Here is a 24,008-nt window from a genome sequence, read left to right on the forward strand (position 1 = left end):
TGCAGGGAGGAAAAAGCAAAGCAGAAGGACGTTTTTTCACTCCCCAAAGTGAAACAAGCCCCAACCCGATGGGGCCGACCCCTGTGGCGATGGCTCTGCCACTGGCCAAAGCCAACACAGCACAGCGGCACGCGGGGCTCCAGCGAGCAGACAATGCCCCCTTATACTGTGCCGTGCTGCAATGGCACAGCTTGTTTACTGCTGTTTAACTTTGCAAAGGCTCCTGGCCAAGACAAAATAACCAAGGCCAGCATGAGCTCCGTTATCACAGTCGTGCTCTTTCAGCCACATAAAGGGGCTATTTTTTGAGAGGAAAGGCTCAGTTGTGCGTCCCAAAAGCTGCGGCGCTGGCATGGTGAGGGCTGGGGGCTGCTGTTGTGTTAGTGCTGAGCGCCAGGAGAAACAAACACGGGGCTGGCAGCGGGAGCTGGAGGTGGCCAAGTGGGGAAAGTGGAGCTGGTGGCACGCAGGAGCGTGCTGGAGAGCCATGGGCACTGGCACGGCAATGCATGGTGGTGCTAGCAAAGCCTGGGCATGGATGGGTGCCCTGCTGCACCCTCTGGGTGACACAGGAGCCTGGGGAGCAACACGGGGCAGGGATCTGGGGCTGCTCTGTCCCAGGAAAACACTTCTGCCAGCCATGGGATATGCACAAGGAGAGATGGTTGCTTTAATTTAAAGCAATAATCCTTTATTGAAGGATTTATGGATTGAGCATAGACACAGCTGAATGGGAAACACAGAATAAAATGCAAATAAGGTCCATTGCCTCTTATATCATTATGGAAGGGACTCTCAGCCTGCTCCTTCGCCTGGCTCTGCTGAGTCAACATGGCCAGCCTGGTCTGCACAGTGTGGAAGTATCACACAAGGTACGTGTGCACAGAGCCCTGTCCCCAGGTGTGAAAGCAGCCTCCATCACGAGCTTCTATCCTGCCACCCCTGTAGGGCTGTCCTTGCACACACCCACCCCTGTGTCACCCACAGTCCTGGCAACTTCTCCTGTCCTAGAGGGAAAGCTGTGAATCCCAGCAGTGGGATACAGTGTGGGGACTGAGGTGGCCACCACATCCCCACTGCAGCAAGGCAGCTTCTGGGAAACGTTAAAAAAGCCAAAAGAGCACAAACAAAACAAAACAAAACAAAACGAAAGCAAAAACCAATCAAGAAAAAGACGCCAAACTGACCCAAAAACTCTACAGCTGCTGAAACAAAGCAGGCAAAGAGGGCTGAAACCCCTCTGCAGGACCCTGCCGCAGCTCCAGCCCTGCATAGGGTCAGGGATGGGGAGGACAATCTGCAGCCCTGCGGGGGAGTGGAGGACGCAGCTCTCGGGGCCTCGCAGCCCCGGGTTCGGCGTCTCCCTCGCCTGACCTTGGGTGAGACATTTAATCGTGGTGACTCAGCTCTCCATCTGTAAATCAGCCCCGATAAGGCTTCCCCTCGCCTATCTGCCTCGTGTATCAGCTCCTTAGATTAGTGAGGCAGGGACTGTTCTTACCGCACTGTGCCCCGGTGTCACGAAGCCCTGATAGGGCTGGGTGGTGTGTGGGGATGGTACTTGGGGTGGGGGTCTCCCAGGGGTGGGGGTCTCATTTGGGTGTCAGTGCTGGATGCTGTTATCCGGGTCGGTTCCGTGGCCCTTGGAGGCACCGTGGTTTCTCGTAATGCAGCTTTGAGCAGACAGGGATGGGTGTGAGAGTAGATGGAAAACAACTAAACACAAATCCCAGCTGGGACACACCTTTAGGGAGGCACACAAAGAGCCCATGCCTGAAAGCAGCGGGGCTGTGTTGAGCCCTAAAAGCCCCACATATACTCCCCCTTCCCCAAACCCTCTGCTGGTTTCTGCCACTGTACTACAAAGATGCTTTGATTTCTGTCTGCCCTGCATGGATGGAGGGAGGCATTTAAAGGATTTCCATCTCACCTGGGCGGGTCAAGCAGCTGCCTCTGAAGGGGCTGTGAAAAATCCCTTCCTCTTGTGAACTGGCCCCTTCTCAAAGCAGGGACTGTTTCAGCTTTCTGTCTCTTGGGGCCAGGAAAGCGTCTGGGGTGGTTGCAGTGATGGGAGCTGAGCCTTGGCATCCCCCCGCTGAGGGGGTTTGGGGAGGGAGGAGGGGGGAGTTTGTGGCATGCCCTGAGCCTGCTGGGATGAGGAGCAAAGCCTGGCTCACAAAAATAGCATCAGAGCGCGCTGTCAGCTGGCCGGTACCTTGGCACCCCTCCGCCACGCCGCTACTGCCGGGACTCACTTCCACCTCCCATGAAATATGAATTTCTTGGCTGCAAGGGAAAGAGAGAAGTATGTCAGGAATCCGTGTTTGGCTTGGCTGCAGCACAGTGGCTCCCAGCGCCTGGGCTGGGCTTTGGCACGCGGCTGCAAGAAGGAGGGGTTCCTACCCCAAGATGCATTGCCACGGCCATGCCAGGATGGGTGCCCCCAGGGAAGGGGAACTGAGGCAGGGATGGAGATGAGGGCTGTATCTCCTGTTCTGATTCCCACTCCATCCCTTGCTTCTCATCCCAATCCCTGGCATCTCATCCCTATACCATGCATCCCACCCAGCCCCTGCATTCCATCCATCTCTTGCGCTTCATCCCCATCCCCTGCAACTCATACTCATCCCCTGCATCCCATCCCCATTCCCCATGTCTCATCCCCATCCCCATTCCCCATGTCTCATCCCCATCCCCCCTATCCCAGCTCTGTCTGCCTCTTCCCAGCCCTGCCCCAACACATCCCAGCCTGCCAGGGTCCTTGCCTGCATTCCCATTTGGCAATGGAGGGAAAAGAGCACTTCTGAGACTACTTAGGGTATTTTCAGGGCACACTGTTATCTCCCTGCCAGCTCCTGGCTCCAGGAGCTCTGCAGCACAGTGCTGAGCAATGCTTGCTGCTCCCCATGTGTGCAGCTTGGTCAGATCCCAAAACAGCTCATCCCTCTGACGTTAACCCACAAAACAGAGAGAAAAGCAGAATGGGGGCCAGCTCCTGTTCATGAGTGGCACATCAAGAGGAACACGATGGGTCCTTCAACCCTGGACAAGGCTTGAGGACTTGAAGGAGAAGGTTTGGTGATCGACACAAACTTGTTCTGAGGAAGGCCGGGGCATCCCTTGGGGAGGAGCCATGGGATGGAAGCCCTGCTGGTGTGTGCACACACACACGGGTGGTTTGGTCTGGCTCTGTCCGGGTGAGGAGCACCGCGAGAGACTGCTTCCAGCAGACGTTGCTGGCCAGAGGACGAGTTGGAAGGCTATTCACAAAGTTTGCTTCTTGCTCACAATGGTCCAAAACTGATTTTTTGGATCTGAATGGCTTTGGGTTTCCAAGCTGGTGAGTGTCCAGCTTTCGGTCTGGATCCAAAGTTTGCAGAGAGTCCAAATCCTTCCTCGGCTTCTAATGCAAGCTGGTTCCAAACAAGCAGCAGGCACATCCTGAGCTGCTCCCTGGGTACCCCTCAGTACCCCAATGTCTGGGCACTGTGCCCACGCTCCTCCCAAATATCCATGATGCCCGATCCGGAGGTGCTGGAAGGGCTGGGAAATACCCCATGGGGCTCCTAAGGGGCATCCAGGGTGGTGGAAAGAGGAGAAGCCACAGGAAGTGGCTGGAGGTCACTCCAACCTGCTGTCAGTGTAAGCAGAGCTGGGTGGATCGAGGACACCCAGCAAAACAAATCCCATAGATCCCAGTGCCTGGTGCGCACTGCTGCAGGTGCTCACACTGACCCCATCCCAAGGCTCTTTCCCAAAGGTGATGGGATGGCGATGGTAAGCACACGGCTTGGCTCTGATATGGGCAAGCAGAGCCCTTCAAGTGCCCTATATCCTAAAAAGTCCCTTACATGAGGCACCTGAGCACCTCTCTCGCCCCAATCCTGAGTCCCCAGGACCGTGTGGGTTTAATCTCCTCCAGGGATCAGCAGCGGAGCCGGGGCTGACAGCAGCATCTTTGTGGGGCTGTCAGGAAGAATGACTTATTTTGACGTTTATTTAAGAAATATTAATCTTTCATTTTCCTTCTAAATGCTCCTGTTTGCTGAGGAACTATCTGTTACCTAAGTGCTCCGATAAATCTTCCAAGGTAAAATTACATGTTAGATGCTGCCAGAAGGGTACATTTAAGAATGCTTCCCAAATTATCAACTGCATTAATCTTAATTACTTTGGTAAAAGTAGAGTCTGGCATTAGGGAGAGCTAAATTGAACGGGTGTTTGTTTGTCTTTATCATATCACATATTTGAGATCATTTAACGGGACGCAGATAAAAGGCGCAGGGCAGCACGGGGCAGAGTGACAAGGAGCAGGAGGGGACCAAGGAGCAGAGGAAAAAGAAATGTTGAATAGAAATGAATGCTGTTTCGAGTGAGGAAGGAAGACGAGGAGAGAAGAAGGTCAGCACCCCACTGAATGCACGCTGCAGGGAAGCACTGCTGCTTAAATCCCTCTTATGTGAATGAATGGGACCAGGCGCTCGCTCCGAGGTGAGCCTGTTGTGAAGTATTTGGAGGCATAAAAATGAAATAAAGCACAAGGATTAAGTGCTTTAGTTAACCAGGGCCTTGGAGAGCTATCGGGTATCTCTGCATCTCCCCAGGTCTGTGTGACCTGGGTATGTTCACCATCACATGGTGAGCTTGGATAAGTCAAAAAGGGATGGGAAGGATGTATCCCTATCCCTATCCCTATCCCTATCCCTGTCCCTATCCCTTTCCCTATCCCTATCCCTGTCCCTATCCCTTTCCCTATCCCTGTCCCTATCCCTATCCCTATCCCTATCCCTATCCCTATCCCTATCCCTATCCCTATCCCTATCCCTTCCTTCCCCTTTATTTTCAACTTACAAAACTTCACACCCCTGTGCAAATGATGATGAGCGCACAGATGCTTGAGGGAAGGTGATGGAAGCGGGTGAGAGATGCACCTGTGGAGGTGCTGGTGGGGACCAGGTGTGGGTTTGCAGTGCCTGGATGCCCCCAGATCCCACTTCCCTAATACAGGGCCCTGCCCTGGCTGTTGTGAGTCTAAAAAAGAAGAAAGGAAAAAAGGCAATGACACCATTCCCAGCTCAGTATCATGTTTCCTTCCTCCCAGCAGAGCCTGGGTCTGCTCCAAGCTGCCTTCCCCTCCTCTCCTGGTCAAACAGGGACAGGAAACCCGAGAGCAGATGAGAACATCGCCGTTATTTTCACCCAAGCCTCAGTTATCTCACTGTCCTTTTGGCATCCCTTCCATCCCCTTTACTCCATGGTTTGTCTGTGCTGGGTGTCACCATGTCACACTGCGTCCCCTGCACGAGCATCCACCATGCCCTTGTTCCTCTGTGATGCCACCAAGGTCCCCTTCTGTGCCCATATGGGTCCATTTCTCACCCATGCACACGTTCCCTGAGCAACATGCTTGGCTCACCCCATAGCTATGAGCAGATTCAGTGTTCCCCATGTAGATGCTGATGGCCTGGGCAGGATGTTGGGTGACACTGGGTGACACTGAGTGACATAAGGTGACACTGGGTGACACTGAGTGGCAGTGACCATACCAACCAAGTCCCCTCCAGCAAATCGAGACCACCGTGTCCAACCCGACCTCGTTACTTTGGGATCTGATAGGGGGGGACACTGCCTGATTTGGGGGCTTTTAAGCTGTCAGCTTTTCCTATCATTATTAGCAACGTCTTAAATAAGGTCTCTCCTCTGAAATTTGCTTCTGAAAGACAAGATTAATGAGCTTTTCCTTTGGGGATTTATTGCGCTTGTTAATTATTCTCTCCCAGAAATTTGGTTCCGAATATTATCAGCCCCTATATATATATATATATATATTTTCAATTAAAAGTGATTAAAATTCGCTCTCTATAAAAGAAAAGCGTTTTATTATTCTTTTTTTTTAATATATATTTTTCTTAAACTATCCCCTTCCCGATTAAGTATAATAGCCGAGAGAGGCAGATAACTGTGGCTGCGGTGGGACACGGCCGCCCCTTCGCCGCAGTGCTGGGTGCGGGACCCGCAGGCGCGCTGCAGTGCGCGGCCGGACCCGCAGAGGGAGGCAGAGGGAAGCGGAGGGATGAGGGGGGGGGAGAGCGGATGGATGCGCATAAAGCAGAGGAGTCCGGAGCCTCTGGGTGGTTCTGGTGCATTTCGGTGCCATTTCAGCGCGATTTGGGCGCAATTTGGTGCTACTTTAGTGCCATTTTGGCGCAGTTTCAGTACATTTTAGAGCCACTTCAAAGGATTCCAATGCCATTTCAGTGTATTTCAGTGCAATTTTGGTGCCACTTTGGTGCAGTTTCAGTGCATTGCGGTGCCATTTTGGAGCAATTTCAGTGCATTTCAGTGCAATTTTGGTACCATTTTGGTGCAATTTCAGTGCAATTTCAATGACATCTCAGTGTCATTTTGGTGCAATTTTGGAGCCACTTTGATGCAATTTCAGTGCCATTTTGGTGCTGTTTTGATGCAAATTCAGTGCATTTCAATTCCGTTTTGATGCATTTCAGTGCCATCGTGGTGCCATTTCAATGCTATTTCGGTACCATTTGAATGCCATTTTGGTGCCATTTCCATGCACCAACCCCTCTAGGAGATGCTCCATTGGGATACCAATGCTGATGGCTGCGGACATGGCAGTACCAAAGCAGCACCCATTAGCCACAGAGCTGAGTTAAACCTTTTTGGTGCAGGGAACAGCCCCAGAGAAGTAGCTGAGAGCTGTGGCAGGCACAGGGCTCACACACTGTGTGCACTCCCCAGCAGACATTCCTCGTGTGTCTCCCAAATGCAAAACATTCTGAAAATGCTCCGAACAAAAATGCTTGCTTGGTGGGGGACAGATCCAGTTACACTCAGGGCAAAGGGGGAGTGGTGCTGGAAAACACCCTGCAGCTGAAACAGAGCCCCAGACATCATCCACGGTGAGGCTGGCTTTAACCCCACACTATCCCCGTGCAAAACAGGATGCAGAGCTAAATGCAAGGGCTGGGGAACAAACCCAGGCATGCATCTCACCATACCCACGCTCACAAAGCACTGGACCTGGAGCTGCATGTGGGCACCAAGACAAAACCCATCTCCATCCCCATCCCCATGGCAATTCTATCCCTGCTGATGGAGGAAACTCATTTTGGAATCCTATGAACTGTTGCTCAGAGAGCAGCTTGCCACTCCCTCCAGCATGTTGCATGGCATTCCGGCAGGATTTCCTTTCCTCTTGCATTTGGGGGCTCTGCAGCAAACAGCAAAACAAGCACCAAAGGATGGAGCCTGTGCCAAGAACTGGGGAGGATGATATGTGCTGACATTGAGTTCTGCAGCTTGGTGCAGAGATGACAGTGCCAATGCCACATGTCATGAGCTGTCAGCTCTCTGCTGGGCTCACAGCGCACCATGGCATGATGCAACCTTTGCTGTGCTGAGCTTCCAGCCTGCCTTGATGCATTAGTGCAGTGTAAGCATTGCATTTTGGGGCAGCACCTCCAAAGTCCCCACTGAGTTGTGACAGCCATCAAGGCTGAGAGCTGCCCTCTGTTCTCTCAAGGAGCAAAAAGGTGTGGGGCCCAGAAAATCCACACAGAGCTGTAAAAAGGGCTGAAGAACAGAGGCACATTCATGGTATGCCTCAATTGGCTGCTTGGTGTGAGTGATGGGAGCAGCTGCATGCAGAACATGCTGGGATGCGATGGCAGGATCCTGCCCCAAGCTTTGGGGGCTGGCATAGGAGCCCTGTGGGATGCCTGCATGGATGGGACAGATGTATCTTGCAAAGAAGCTTCATGGGGTTCCTCTCCCTTTTTGCAGGCGTTGAGACCAAGGGATGGATGCTCACAGCTCATGGCTGCAGATCTGATGCTATCTCTGAATCAGCAGTGAAATGAAACTGGGGAAGGTTTGCTGCCCAAGGATGGGGTCAGGCTCACTTGTGGCTGCAGAGAACAAACCCTGCACATGTACATACACAAAGAATGAGCACGGGGTATTATTGCACAGGGCTGAAGAAAGGCACCTGCATTTTGCTAGAGGTAAAGAAGCAGTTGGGTGCAGCAGCATTGTGCATCCCTTCTCCACATGTGCTCACAAGATGCAAAATGAGGTTGAGGGATTTCCTGACAGCTTTGGGGCATCATTATGAGGGTGAGCAGAAGGATGCATTGACACAGGAAGGGTGATCCAAGGAGAGGATGCTGCTGCCCTTCCTGCAGGGAGAGCACAGCTGCAGCCATCCCCAGGGCTGAATTACACAGTGAGGTGATGCTGTGAGCAAAGGGTGGCTGAAAAGCATAGAGATTGCCTCCAGAATGAGACTGGAACCTAAGCAAGGCGGCCCGCATCGACCCTGCTAACACACACCCTGCCTGCAGAGGGGCTGGGATGCAGGTGGGGATGGCTCTGAGCATCCTTCCAGTGAGCAGAACTGGGAGGAAAATGGTGCATTCTGTGGTATCAGGGACAGCACTCCAGGCTTCCCAATGCTCTCCTCATCTGAACCGCCAAAGGATTACAGCAAAAGAACACCAAGACCCAACCCTCTGGGAGCCCGCCCGAAGGAAAAAAAAACATAAAGTCTATTTTTATACCCTGGCTGGAAAACAGAATTTCTCCAGGCAGCGACAATTTTTCATCATTAAAAAAAAATACTACTGAAAAATAAAACTTCTCACTTCTGACCGACAGGCAAAGCCCTTCTCTGAGCTTTTCCTCCTCCTCCAGAGGCAGGGGCTGCACCCAGGGGATGCTCATCCCTGTGTCCCCTCCTTCCCAGCACCATCTATCCCAGACAATACCCAACGTGATACCGCCGGAAACCATTCATTTCCCTGAGCTGCGGTGCTAGAGGGGGATTACCAAACCCAGCATAGTTTTATGCTGAATTCACACCCCAGCTGTGTTTTTTCCTTCACCTGGAGTCTCAATCTCAGCAATAGGGAATCAATGTAAGCCAGCATGGGGAGCACATCCCTGCATGCACCCATGGCCCACTCACAACTTTTTGCTCCATCCATCTGTGTGCCTGCACATCCATCTCTGCATCTGTGCCTGTCAGTCTGTGCATCCATCTATACGTGTGTGTTTGTCTGCATGTCTGCCTGCACATCTGTGTGTCTGCCTATGCATTCATCTGTGTGTCCATTTGTACATCTGTGTGTGCATCCATATGTCCATCTGTGCATCAGCCTGCACATCTGTGTATGTGCCTGTGCCCTGCTGCCCATTGCCCCTAGGTGTGTATCTGCCACCCCTACATCCCAAAAAGGCTTTTCCATGGGTCCTGGTATTCCCATGGTGGGAGTTCCAGAAGGATGTACTTGCAAGGACACTGGGGCTGGCTCATGGAAAAGACACAGAGATGCAACCAAAGGGAAAACTACCCATCAGTTCTAGTTTGTCCCTTAAATAGAAGCGGATGTGGGACACCCCTTGCAGTGCTGCCCATCCCTGGACAGGCTGAGATCTGGGTGCATGGCCCTGCCAAGACATCCTGGCACACACAAGGGGTGCTGTAGTGTGGAGCAATGCATGCACCCGCATCACCACAAACCACCTGTGCCAACAACCCTACAATAACAAAGTGGGGATCAGCAGGAGGGAAATGGGCTTGTGATCCCCCAAACTAAGGCAAGGAGAGGAGGCAAAGGCACAATGAGAAGACAACTCCCTCATTCCCATGTCCTGACACCCAGCCTCCTTCTGCTGCTCGCTCTTTAATTGTCCTCCCTGTGGGTTTCTAAACTGGGACTCGCAGCATCCGACTGGAGCAGATTTGTGCTCTGTGGTTGCCCGGTTGTTTTTTGTTAAGTCTCTTTCTCACAAACCTGTTACAAAGGCAGCAAAACGCTCTGCCTGCCCATGGAACACCCAGAGCTATAACCATAGCATGGGGGACATGGAGGGCCCTTGCCTGTGCTTCCTCACACCATGACCAAAGTGAGGAGAGCTGGAGCTGCTCAGCCCTTTTATCTGCTGCCAGCTCCCAGCCCAGCCTTCAGGTGATGGGATCCAAAAATCCCTGGAAGGCAGGGCTTGGCACAGCCAGAGATGCTGCCTCTGCCCTGCTGCTGTAATTATGCCACCAAACTTAGAAAGCAGCGGAAGAGCTGCGTGTAGCACTACGACGAGGAGGATGTTTAATTGCAGCATGCTGTGTTGTTTCCCCTTTGCGTGGCTGCGGCTGCCAACACGCAGCCAAACCCAACTGCAAAGCCAGGTGCTGATGGAAGATGCTTCCTTCAAGCAATTAATGCCTCTCCCCTCTCCCTGGGACTCCCATTCTCCTGCCTGAGGAGGAATGATTTCTCCCCGTCATCCTTGAGATTAAAATGGATATACGCATGGGAACCAACAGCAGCAGTGGGGACGATAGAGGAGAGCAGCTGATCCCTATCATGATGCCCCCGTGAACTCTGCACATTGATCTGCTGCTTTTCAAAGACAGGCGTGGATCAGAGCTGCTCCTCTCAGCTCTGCTTTATCTCCTCACTGCGTGACTCATCCTCCCCACATCAGGTTGGGCTCCATGCAGGGAACTGATGGTGCACACAGCCAGCATGGCTTCAGGGCTGCAAGCGCCATCCCTTAGACTCAGTCTGTATGTCCCCTCTTCTAGTAGTGTGGCACCATTTCTCCTTGTCCTGTACCAACCAACCCACAATGACAGCCACCAGCACGTCCCCCTCTGCAAAAAGAACAGAGGAAGAAAGAAGACTTTTGTTTCTTCCTCCTCTATTGACACAGCTGGGAGGGCTGGGGCCAGGCTCCTCCTCCTCCTTCAAAATACTCCACGCTCCTTCAACAGCACACACCAGCTCTGTGCAAGAGCATCCTTGGTGCAAAGCTGAGGCCACAAGCAGGGTTGCAATGGGAATGACACATTCAGCACATTTCCCCGTGGGTCACCACTGATCCCCCAATGCCAGGAGCAGCACCACCACCTCCCAGCAGTGCAATTCACATTGCCACCATTGGTGGGTTTGCTCCTCTTTGCCTCCAGAAAGGAGACAAATGCAAAGAATTCCTTTACTTTCCCACCTCAGTGGAATGACAGGTGAAGCAATAAAACGCTTTTAGTTTCTTCCCCCCCACTTTTATAGAGCTGTAAACTTAATTTCCTTTTAAACCATTTGCTTCCACTTAGAACCCAAAGGAGATCCTGCACCATAGGCAAAGCTGTGGCTTCCCTGCACTGAAGTCAGCACACAGAAGCAGAAGGTGGCAGTTCTTGGGGTAAGTTTAAAAGCTTATGGAAGGGAATCATAGAATTGCTCAGGCTGGAAAGGACCTTAAAGATCATCAAGTCCAACTGCAACCAAGCCAAACTCCCCTCTGCTAAATCACATCCCTGAGCAAGAAGAAAGATGGAAGATGGGAAGACGGAGCAGAGGAAAGAGAGGAAATTTCTTAGAGCATTAAGGGCCTGCCTTCCATCGTAGGGCATTACGGGTCTATAGTCCACCTGGGAGGACTGGGATGGATGGGTAGTGCTGCACCTGACGCACACACAAGCTGGAGCACACAGCTCACCCTCCAACACTCCTCCAGCCCAGAAATGTGCTCTGCCATCCATTTGGCATCTCCTGCCCACAGCTGTGTTGCTGTCACCCACCTGGCACCCACAGATGGCTCTGTCCTACATGGGCTCCCTGCACGCTCCAGTTGTGTGCAGCTCTGTCTGACAGCTCCTGGGCAATGGAGAGGCCATTCCTGATGCCCCCGGGGGTGAATCCTTTGCTTGTGGCAGCTGTGCTTGTTCCGTGGTGCTCAGCAGGCAGCCCACATGCTGGGTCTGTGGGAGAAGGCAGTACTCAGGGTCAGGGGAATGTTTGCACTGGGGATGCTGGAGGTGGGTTCTATTCACCATCACAGTGACCACCTACCATGTCCTATCACCTTCAGGCTGTCATGCTACAAACCCCCCTTGAGTTATTTGAGAGAAGCTCCACTACAGAAGCTGCTGCAGAAAGCAATGGTAGGGATTTTGGTAGAGTCACCTGCCTGCATCCTCCTCCATAGGAGGATCATCCTCCTCCCTGCAGCTGTGCTTGGGTTGATGGGGACACACAACACTGCCTGCCCTGAGCTAGCAGAGGCAGTCATTCTGAAAGCACTATCACACTATAAGCACAGCTAAATGCATGGAAAGAGTCATGCTTGATACAGCCCCCGTGCAACTCATTAGCACTGTGCCCTTTTTGCTGTGCTCAGGGCTCCTTAATGAACCAATCTCTGCCACCCAGATCCACCCCAACCCTCCCCAGGTGCATTGACTCCCCCAGAACCAGGATGGAACCACTCCTACTCCCTGCCTATTTTCTCCTTCCAGCCTGATCCGTAGCATCAATACAGACATTTCTGGGGTGAATTCACCAGAGATGCTGTAATGCTATAATGGGATGATAATAGCAGGATGGCAAAGCCTTTGGCTACAGCAAAAGAGAATGAGCCCAAATGCAGCAGCTACAGAGGCAGAAATGAAGGAAAAAAGAGCTGCCCACCTTCAGAAGGCTGCAGTTAAGCAGGAATCTCCAGCAAGAGATGCCCTCAGCTCCACTGCCAACCCTTAAATGAGCTCTGGGAAGGGGTGGATCCCGGCTCCAGCCCTTCCAGTCACTCAGGTACATTGCATACAGCTGAGCTCCCCTGGGTTGGCCCTGCCTTCCCACCAGGTGCTCCATCATTGCTTCAGGCTCTAACTTAACCTTTCCACTATAGATGCAAAGCACGATGTTTTCTGATGACCCAGACAAGCAAAACCCTGCATGCGGGACTCAGGACGTGACCTAATTCTTGCAGCCCTATGTGAGCTCCCAGCCCTCAGACCCAGTGGATCTGTACAAAAGATGTCCTTGGCTCTGTAGGCTCCCAACCCCCAGAAGTTTAAAGCACAACGTGAAGCTCACTTCAAAGAGCAGCAGCTTCCTCCTTGATAACATCAGGAGTCAGGATCAAAGGCTGCGTCCTAGGAAGTTCCACACAGGAGGGGAAAACAAAATTGCTTCCTCTGGAGCATTCCTCGCTGCTGAAAATAAGCTGGTGTAGGAAAGTTGGAGCATCATCTATAGTTAGAGCTATAGAAGATGTCAAACTTGCTGCCCTAAGGGCTTTATGGGGCATCCTGTTGATGGAGAGCAGGGACAGCAGCGGATCTCTGGATGCTCCTCCTCTGCAGCAATCCATCTGATCCACAAAGCAGGCTCTGATCACAACGTACTGAAACAAACCCCATTCACCCACAAGCAAAACTGCACTGATTTTTGGCACTGTGAGAGCATGCAAAGCACCACAGCCTCATCCTGCATAGGCAAGCTTTTGCAAGAGCCCCTTGCACTGCAGAGCACCCAGTGCCAGATGCTGCTGCTGAGCACACTGGGGACAAATCATCCGCCAAGATGTGCCACATGTATGTGAGTGCTGTTCATGAGCTACTCCTGCAAGCCCATCCCTGTCTCCATCCCATTCAGAGGTCCCACTCCTGCAGGCAGATGATGGCTCTTCACCTCCTCCTCCTCCTGCCCCAGCACACGGGGACAGCGGCTCCATTCTCTGCTGTGGCCTCAGTGATGATTAGTGCCTTTCAGGAGCAGGCTGGTTTTTTTTCCTCCTCGCCAGCCCCAGATGAATAGCTCTGGGCAGAAGCAAGCAGACAGCATCCCCTGTATTCCACGCTTCATATGAAAACCAGATGCCACGACTACGATTACAAATCAAAGCTGACAGGGGGACGAGAGGTTTACTCAGGAATTGAGAGAGGGCACGAAACCTTTCCAATGGGGCTACCGTTCAGCCTCGACACACAGACCCCTGATTGTGCCCTGGGAGCTGTGACACCGAGCCTGAAAAATGCCCATGGACAGCCCCTCCTGCAACTTGGCCTCTCAACTGATGATAACCAGCATGAGGAGTCATTACCCGGGGAGCCTCTTGGTGTTGTTAGCTTTTAACTTAGCACTGGCTATATTTTGTGCAGTGGGTGTGGGTGCTGCTGTATGTGGGGCTGCGTGTGTTGAGATGCATAGGCACAGTGGTGCTGGGATCTTGATGGGCAAAGCATCCCCCTGGGCTGCCAGCCCCTGTCCTATCAGCCCCTGTTCCATTGTCCCCAGTTCCACAGCTGATTCCCAGTGACAGCCCCAGCCCTGTGCCCATCCCTCAGTGAACTCAAGTGTTGCGAAACCCTCCCCAGCCAACATTCCCATTCCATTTGCCTGGATTCCTCCCTCCTCCAAGAAGAGATTTCACTGAGAATCCACTGCTATCCAAGCCCGGGAGCATTTCAGCTCAGTGGCAGAGGCAGAAAGCTGGCAGTGGAGATGGTTGGGCTGGGGAAGTGCTCTGGAATGAGAAGGATGCAATGCATTCCAATGATCATTGCTCCCCACCATCAGTCAGCCCAGGAACATCACGCTGATGGATTCTGGTCTCACCCTGAGAGCTGCTGTTGGACAGAGAGGAGATTCTACACCAGAGCTCACAGTAGCTTCCGTAATCATTTCCAACACCAATTATCCTCACTCCTAAAGCTTTCCCACTTGAATTCTCCAGCCTGCAGCTTTGGCTCTGCCACCAGGTGCTTCCCTGTGGGTTCAGGTTCTATTTAATAAGGCAATGACAGCAACAAGCTCTGCAAACCTGCCCTGTGTGGCTGCCTCTTGCTGCTCTCACGCTTTGCTATGCACTGAGCTGATGGAAGCCACCTGCATGCGCTCTGCCTGGTGCTGTGCATGCCCTGCCTCCATGCTGCACTGTCACCATGCTGTCCTGTCATCACGTTGCACCTCTCACTGTGCTGTGCTGTCACTGTGTTGCACTATCACTACACTGCATTGTCCCTAAGTTGCATTGTCTCCAAGCTGCACTGTCATTGTGTTGCACTGTCACCAAGCTCATGCTGTCTCCACACTGCACTGCCATGGCACTGTGCTGTCACCGGGCTGCATTGCCACCAGCCCAGCAGCACCTTTCTGCTGGGGCTCAATAAATGGCAGACAAATGCTTCCCCATCCCAGAGAACATGCTAGGAAGGACCTGATCTGGAATAACAGCTCAGCCTGACAGGGAAGGCTGCAGCACCGGAGCTGGGGATGCATTGCAGAGTTTCACTGAGCAGCATCCAAACTTTCCATTTCAGAAGCAATCTTTCACAGCTACATGGAATGCATTTAACATTTCCAAGCAGCTGCCAGCCCCGGTGTCAATGCAGCTGATCCTGCGCCATTCCCCTGCTCTGCAGCAGCATCAGGTATCACACAGTGGCCGTGCCATGCTTTGGGGCCACGATGCCCAGCCGGGAGCGCGTGGGAACCCTGCCGAGCCCGACACCCTGTCACCAGCTCCAGCGCGCGCCTCTGAGCTCCAGCCAAGGAAAACACCATTGTGTCAGGAGCAGACATGGGGCCGGTGCCAGCGAGGGCCGAACAGCAGCTCTTTGTGTCCCCCGGCAGTGCTTCAGTGTGGGGTTAGGTCAGCCCAAGCACAGCTTTTCACTCTGAGCCTTAGTTAATCTATAGGGGAAATGAGAGGCGTTACGCGGTGGGGCTGGGTGGCACGGAGAGGGGGTGAGGAGGAAAGCAAGCCTGCCACATGAGGGGCTAGCAACAGCTCAGTGGGATGGGAGCAATGTTATGGCCACCCCTGCATCCCCCCTCCATCCCATGCCTCAAATCCCATGCCCAGCATCCTTCCTGTATTTCATCCCTCCCTACAACCTGCATCTTGCCTCCCACCCCCTGCATTGCATCCCCTGCATCCCCCCTACATCCCACACACTGCATCCTGACCCCTGCAATCCCCCTATATCCCATACCCTGAATTCCATGCCCAGCATCCCTCCTGTATCCCATCCCTCCCTGCATCCTGCATCCTGCATCCTGCATCCCATTCCCCAAGCTGCATACCCTGCATCCCATCCCCTGCATCCCATGCCTGTATCCCATCCCCTGTGTTCTCCCTGCATCCCATTCTCTGCATCCCCCCTATATCCCATCCCCTGCATCCCATGCCTGCATCCCATCCCCTGTGTTTTCCCTGCATTCCATCCTCTGACACCCAGAGACATGGGGGCCATGCTGAACAAGGATGGGGGGCAGTTTTGACGGGCACCCCAGCCTGCACAAGGTGCACGAGCCCTTGTGGGTTCATTTCATGCACCGACTGAAACGATTTCATTTTGGTTCACACACTGAAAAACCTCCTCCAGCAGCTTCTTAAGCTCTCCAAGCCCAGGCTGCCTCCTGGGTATTTCCTGAGGATTTGAAAAGGTCTTTTAGAGAGAGAGGAGTGAGATGCAGCCTTGGCATCCTCATAGCTCTCCGTTTGCAGGTTGGATATAAGAATCTGCAAAGACTCTGATTTGCAGGATGGAGCACTCTGATGTGCCATTCGCTCTCTGTCCATCATCCCAAATCCAGGCATGGGGAATCCAGAGGTGCCACAAACACATGGACATCCACCCCCCCATCCATAACAGCCACGGCTTCATGCTCCAGGAGCTTCATGGGCCTTTGGTTTATTTTCAGCAGACAAAATGTCAACATTTTTAGGCACAGAGGGATGGCCGGAGAGCCTGACCTGTCAACATCCAGAATGGAAAACACGCTCGTCAAGTGCTCGGGATGAGGTTCTAATTACTCCCCACATACCAGCCTGCATAAATACAGCACAGAAGTCCAAGAAAAGCACACTCTGAATCTGACGAGCTTTTCCCGGAGCTGAGCTCAGCCTCCTTTCCTCGGGAACCACACACTTGTGCTGCAGACAGCAGCTTGCTTCCTCCAGGGTGGTTTACTCCGGCCCTAAAGGTGAAGCTGTTTCACCCAGCACCTTGATACCAATGGCAGCAGTGATGCTGCAGGACGTGAGCCGTGCAGATGTGTCTGAATGGTGTCCATGTGGGTTTGGGAGATGCTGGCTGCCCCAACCCCAAAGGATGCTGTGGGCAGATTGGGATGCTGCCGGCACCGTGCTGGGCTGTCACACCGGGGGTTCTGCCCTGCTCCCTGTTGGTGCCATCCCAAAACAGCGGATCTGCTTTGACTTGGTGATCAATTTATCATCTCCCCGTTGCTCTGCAATGCAGGTTTCCTTAACAAAAAAGCCAACCCAAAAAGCAATGCTTGCGGGGCTGTTTGAAGCCCCACGTGGGGGACCTGCCCTCTGCAATCCATTTACCACTTGGCACCGCTCAGAGGGCTATTTTTAAAAGGTATGCAACTGTCCCAGAAACCCAACTTTGAAGTATGGTTCAAGGCTTTGTTGTTGGGAAAAGAAAGGGCTTTTAACGTCCGTAATTAAATGCAAACACGAGCGAGTTATGGGAATGGAGCTGGCCAAAGCAGGTCAGCTCTGCTCCACCAGTGCTGGATGCTGTCCACAGCGCACTCCACAGCCCGCTGCCCTTCTCTCATCACTGCACAACGTTGCATTTTGCTGTCAGCTGGGAACGTTTCCATCCTAGATGCTGCTAAGAATCAGGAGCGAGGGATCTGTTCCCATCGGTGCTGGTGTATGAAAGCCAATCCTAAAGCTGGATGGGATCAGAACAGTCCCTGGTGCTGGTCCCCGCTCCTGGCCTTCCTCCCCTTCTCTTCCTCCCAATGCTGGGCTGATGGGGAGGCTGCTCCCCACCTGGCCAAGAGGGGAAAGCAATGCGTTGTGTGACGCTGTGAGAAATGGGGATCCCCTCATTCTTCCTTTGGAGGGTAGAAATTTGGAGGTGTTACCCCATGCTGGAGCATGAAGATGTTCATCTGTTAATTCAACACAGCAGCCTGATGGGAAGGGGCATTCAATATTCCCTGGCATGGGGATGGGGAGGGGGTAGGTGCTCACTTGTAATTAAACAGCAGCAGATCCAACTCAAACTGAGACGAGGCTCTGCTTTGAAGGGGACACTGATGCTTGCCTGCGGCTCCATTTTTCACATGCCTTCCTAAGGAGATGGCTATCAGTGCATGGTTTGAGCCCAGTGGTTTGCAGGCTGCTGTGCATCGTGCCCAGCAAAGTCCCATAATGCCAGGTGTGGGACGTGGGACAAATCCAAAGCTGTGGGTCGGGAAGGAGCCCAGCCTGGCGGCTGCATGGAAAGCAGGTGGGCAGGCAGCGGGGGCTGGCAGAGAGGCTGGAGCATTGCACCGAGGCCAAAACGCAGAGCAAATACCTGCCAGCACCCGGCACACGTCTGCTACTCCCAGCCCAGAAGCACTGGGGACAGGTGCCATGAAACCTGCCCATAAATTCAATGGCTCCCTATTAACTGCAGCCCTAAAGCTCTGGGTGGGATATTCCCTTCTGAACCAGGGTTGGGATAAACCCAGATGGTTTTCTTAGATGTCAGCATGCTGCCCTCTACAAGTTGGTGGTTCTGCCCTCTGCTCCAGAGTGGAGGAGGCAGCTCAGGGCCCTTTCAGTTACCCCTGTGTGATGCTGAGGAGCAATGCATTCTCCCCGCCAACATCACCTGGCTTGCTGGGATGCTGCTGTAGGATCAAGTGTGCAGCATCACCTCCACTGGCCACCACACTGAGGCTTTACAATAAGCAGAGCATCAGCAGTGATTGCTGGAGGGGCTCCAACGAACCCCAAACAAGCTTACAGGTTTTCCTCATCACCCTTAGTCTCAGGAGTTGCTTTGCTTGTGATAACACAAAGGCAACAGAGGGATTCGGGGAGTTACATCCGTGTTGAGCCACAGAAACTCAGCTATGGCAAATCCACAGGGCTCTGTGCCCAAAGAGAGCAGGGAGAGACGATAACAAGAAGTCCCATTTCCAAGCCCAAGCAGACAGCGCTTATGAAGGAGAGAACTTTCTGACTGCAGACAGGCAGATGGTTGATCCTTTTTAATAGAAGTTGCATGGGACAGCATCACAGATTTCATGGGAAGCCAAGAACTGCTCCCTGCAAGTTGCTCCTTGAAAGCCCATCATGACAATGAGGCCTGACCCCATTCGGGGTGATGCTGTAAGTCCACGTCCACCCATATCTGGGGTTGCAGATGGAGATGTGTGCAGCTCCACAGCCATGCAGCACATCCACGCAGCGCTGCTTCCTGGCCACATTAAGGCCCCTTTATGCTCCTTGAGCCATGTAAAGAGGCCTCTAAGTGAGTGTAAATTAAATTTGAGTTAGTTCTGCTTCCTTCTGAAGGCCCCTTTACGGTTCCAGCGAGGGGTGAAAGCGCTGCGCTGTGCCGACATGATGGGGATGGAGTCCCAGGGAGGGTAGAGGAATCCCATGGCCGTGCTTCTCCTTCCCAAGGGTGGAACAGGTCAGGATGTGGCTTTGAACATCCAGAAGCATTTTTCCCATGCAGGTGAAGGCATTCTGCCAACCTGTGACACAGCTGACTACCTTGTGCCAGAGCGCGCTTCCCCTGCAGCAGTGTGATTATAGGATGTCCCGCAGAGCTCTCCATCCAAAGGTGCTGTCAGGTGCTGCTGTGCAGCCAATTCTTGCATTTTCCCCAAAGCATGACCATGTCCTCACACTGCCAAGAGCAACTCCTGCTGTCAGTGCGTGCCCGATGGTTCCTGATGGCCATAGGGTAGAGGATGCTCCGCCTTGCAGCACTGATGCACCGCTGGGGCTTTATGCACCCTCAGCCGCTCCTCCTGGCCACAACGACCCCACTGCCTCCCTGCAGGGGTTGAGTACATTCCCCATGGCCTTGTGAGTCACCCTGAGGGTGACGATGAACTCTCAGCCCACAGCAGTTTGCTCCCAGGGTTGCAGCACCTCTCTCCCAGAGGGTTGGGAATCCCCTCCCCAAAGAGCCCGGGTGCCAAACACCTCCGCTCCAGGCACACGTTTCCAAAGCCACTCGCTCAGCCCCGAAGGAGTTAACAGAGCAGAGAACGACTCGGATTCCTCCACCTAACCCTCCCAAGTCCCCGTATAACCAGACTTGGCACTTTGAGAAAGCTCCACAAATCCAGAGGCTAAAACGCGCTGCCTTCCCTTCGTCAAGAGAAAGCAAGTCCCAGCTAATTGAGGAAACAGAGCCTTCCCCAGCCCCCTTCCAGCCTGCTTATTTATTTAGGGTCTTTTTTTCTCTTTCTCTCTCTCTTTTTTTCTGGTTCTTCCCCCAGCAAACATTAGGAAAAGAAAGTGCAAATTAATTTGGTGGGGCACGGCTGCGTTTTATGATGCTCCCCAGCTGGCGAATAAGGTTAACCCCATCGCTGCATCCTGGGCACAGCATCCCTAATGCCCACAGCCACTGCCCGGGGGGGGGTGGGAGGGGGGTGGTCTCTCTGTGCTCATGCCCCTTTCTCATGCAGGGAGGAAGCAACGGGATTAACAAAGTGAAGCAGAATGCCAGCAGATGATCTATTTTTCTAACCTCCCTTTTTCCCTCCCCTCACCCCCTCCAAATCTCGCTGCTGCTGTAGGTTGCCCGGAGCTTACAGTAGTTGTGTGTGTGTGTGTGTGTGCACAGTTTTTTTTTCCTCCTCCTTTTTTAAACTCCCTCTGACTACTGCTCACAATTCAAAGGAAATCTGGGAAACCGAATTCTCAGCTCTCCAAAGCAGCGAATGGAAAGTCACTTAAAGGGACTCCTGCCTTAAAGCGGCCGCGGAGATTTTCCTTTTGCTTGCAAGAATAAAAGGGGTGAACACCCCCCCCCCCACACACACGCCTCCTCTTTCTTGCCCTGAGCACCCTAATCTCTGTTGTCTCCTGGGGACAGGAGGTGTCCCCAGCCTGGAGGTGCTGGTTGGGCACGGAGCCTCTGTGGCTTGCATAGGAAGGGGTGGCAGCCCCATAGGGACCTGTCCCCCAAATCCCACCTCTATGGGGATTCAGCTCCATGAGTCCCCCCAGGGGGGGGAGGTGGTTCCAACACCGGGAGAAGGGTTAAAAGGGAAAATCATGAAAAGAGAAAAAAAAAAAGAGGAGAAGGAGGAAAGGCAACTTGACATCAAAGGCAACTTCTCTGCTCGGCAGATGAGCAGATCCATCCTCACTTCATATTTTTTGCAGATGAACTCGGGGCGGAGGGGGGCGGGTTAACCCCTTATCTCCCAGCACGCTAGTGACAGGGACACACTCTGAGTTCAGTGTCCCAGGAGTGCATCCCCTCCCTGGCCACAAAGCAGGGATGGTTTTTAGCTTTGGTGTGGGATGGGGTGGGGGGGGGGGGGAGGAGGCTGGGAAGGGACCGGCAAGTCTTTTCCTTTTGAAAGCCTGGGGATGGCACATCCAGCCCGGATACTTTGCAGCCCAGCAGCATCGATTTATAAGCTGACAATCCATGTCGAGTCATTGAATGAACAAAAAAGGGGGAGAAAAGTTGTGTTCAAGGGCCACCGCAGAAAGAAGCCAACCCTAGGAAAGCTCCAGAGCTGGGTATTAAAACCCCAACAGTGACATGTGGCAAACAGCACGCTCTGCTTCCCACCCTTCCACCCAACAGAAATAATATTGACACGGCAAGCCCTAAATGACAAAAGGGTGTTTACTCACCTCATTATAGGGTGGCCGGAGGGGAGGGCTGCATTCTCCTCGGCTGGAAATGAACAAGTCGGGGGATGAAGCGGTGCCGTCTCACCCCCGTGCAGCTCCTCCGTAATCTGGGTATAAAAAGAGAAGTCTTCATTACTGACCGCAGGCACGGAGCTGCTCACGCCCCCTCGGTGTGCACAGCCAGTAGCACACAGAAGTTGGGAGATGGAGAAAGAGAGGAGCACAGATTGATCCGCAGCTCCGGTGGGGAGAGGAATAAAGAATGGGGGGAAGAAATAGGGGGGTGGGGGGAGAAAAGGGGGGGAAAAGGGAAAGAAAGAGGGGGGAGGGAATAAAAATGGGGGAAAAGGGAAAATAAAGGGGAAAAAAGGGGGGGAAATAAAAGGAAAACAGAGAGAAAAGAAGGGAAAAATGAAGAGAAAAAGAAAAAGAAGGAAAAAAGGGGGAAAAAAAAGAAGAAAGTTGGAAAAAAGAGACAATGAGGGAAAAGGAGGAAAAAGGAGGGAAAAAAGGGAGAACAGAAAGCAGAAAGAAAAGGGGAAAGGGGGGAGTGGGGATAAGGGGGGGAAAAGGGATGAAGAATGAAGAAGGGAATTAAAGGGGAAAAAGGGGGGGAATGGGAAAGAGAAAGAAAAGGAGGAAAAAAGGGGGGAAAAGGGAAAAAAGGAAGAGGGAAAAGTTTGTAGAAGAGAAAGGGAAAAGAAGAAACAAGGAAAAGAAGAAAAAGGGGAGGAAAAGGGGAAGGAAAGAGGGGGAAAAAAAGGGGAAATTAAAGAAAAAAAGGGAGAAAAAAACACCCAGAAAACAAAGTGCTTTTGCTCTGAATACGGCACGGGAGGAAAAGTGGCTGTGGAGTTTCTGAGGGGGGACAGAGGTGGGGATGTGCCCTAAGGATAAGGAAATGCACCCAGGGAACCTCAGCCAAAGCCTTCATGAAGAGGACTGCTGCCAACTAGCAGCTCATGGATTGCATTTTCAGGCCTTTGCTGGCACGGCAGCTCCTGGGGCAGCTGCTGCCAGATGGGAAGAGCTGCCAGTATGGGGTTACAGCACCGCAGGTATCTCCCAGTTACATCCCAGTGCATCCACAGCTACCTTGCAGGGTCAGGGCTGATGGCAGCAGGGTCAAGCCTGGCTGTATGGCTTGCAATGGAAATTCAAATCAAAATAATAGCAAAAAAAGCACCCCCCCCCCAGTTTGTAGGGCTCAAAGGCTGGGGGACTTTGCTCTGCTCTGCCATGGAGATGCCAAGCAGGGTGACCCAGCAATTCCCACTGGCGCCGTCCCACTGCACCCATCCCTTCTGCAGCATGAAGAAGTGGCTGCTGTTCCATCCCAACCAGCAGGCAGGACTGCAATAACCCCCCCCTGGTCCACATCCATGCAGTCCCGTGAGAGCAAACACCCCTTTGCAGCACCAAATGCACTGCAAGGGTTTGCAGGGAGCGGCGGCGGTGCTCCAACAGCATCAGGTGTTGCTTGCAAATAAATCTCATGCAGTTTGAAGTTGCTCCTATTTAATGTCATTCTCTTTCTCCTCCTTTTTACTTGGCTTTTGCTTTCCAAAGGTGGCTTTTTTTTTGGGAGAACACCCCCAACATCAGCTCTGCTGCAGGTAGAGCCCATCCATCCCTCCATAGGATGAATGAGGGTGCTGCTGCGCCAGCCCTTAGAGGGTCTATTTGGGGAACACAAAGCATTACACAAACATGGTCCCAACAAGAACATCCCATGCAAGAAAGAGGGAAGAAAGAAGGAATGAGGTTATTCCTGAGGAGCTTCCCCGAGCTCCATGGACTGAATGAATTCATGCAGCTCTCCATCTCCACGCAAGGTCTTTTTGAGGAGGCTCTTTCGCAGGCAAAACAATGCCTTCCAAACTACATGCTGTATGCATGGATTTGTTTTCAATCCACCAACATGAAACCACTTATATAATTGTCGTACAGCAAACATCTCATTATGCAGCGTAGAAGGAATAGTTCGCTTCGTGTCCCCCCCATCTCCGAGCTCTGTGCTCTTGGCCTTGGCCAAGATGTTTCTCGTGTAACATAAATCAAAGCCAGGTGCATCTTGCTACGTGGAATACTTTGCTAATAAACATTGCTTAAAACAGATACACGCCTGTGCCCAAATACAGCCCAGCCCATCCTTTGGAGGAGCTGGAATTGGCCGGGTTTTCCCCCAGCAGTGCTAACAACCCCATCTTATCTGATACAAAAGACAGAGGAAGATTTGCTTTGCATGAGGAATGGGGTGAGAACAGAGCTCAGGTCTGACCACAGCACCCAGTGTGAACTCCCAGCCTGGATTTGCACAGCACTGCTGCCTGGGATGGCCCCAGGAAACATGCTGAGGATCGGAGCTTGTGGCTGGTAGCAATGCAGCAGCACTGCTTATCTTTGTCATTAGCTTTGCCTTTATTTCAGGCTTAATGAAGCCACAGCCCAAGTGGCAGGGAAAAGAGGGCAGTCCCTGCACCAAAGACATCAGGAGTGGCAGCTCCACATCCCTCCTGGCAGCTCAGGACTGCTCTGAATGATAGCCA

General features: G+C 52.7%; 1 protein-coding gene across 2 annotated transcripts in view; it reads right to left on the minus strand.

The window, feature by feature from the left end:
• The window catches only part of ZNF469 (zinc finger protein 469), a 121,768-nt gene that overhangs the window by 13,362 nt on the left and 84,398 nt on the right, over positions 1-24,008 (minus strand). For both annotated transcript variants that reach the window (XM_072346864.1, XM_072346863.1), the window contains exons 2-3: positions 21,460-21,566; positions 2,216-2,286 (exon numbers count right to left, since the gene is read on the minus strand). The gene's annotated coding sequence lies outside the window, so the exon portion shown is untranslated. The remainder of the gene's footprint in view (positions 1-2,215; positions 2,287-21,459; positions 21,567-24,008) is intronic.

This window comes from Excalfactoria chinensis, chromosome 11 (assembly GCF_039878825.1).
Source record: "Excalfactoria chinensis isolate bCotChi1 chromosome 11, bCotChi1.hap2, whole genome shotgun sequence".
In the NCBI taxonomy this organism is placed as follows: Eukaryota; Metazoa; Chordata; class Aves; order Galliformes; family Phasianidae; genus Excalfactoria; species Excalfactoria chinensis.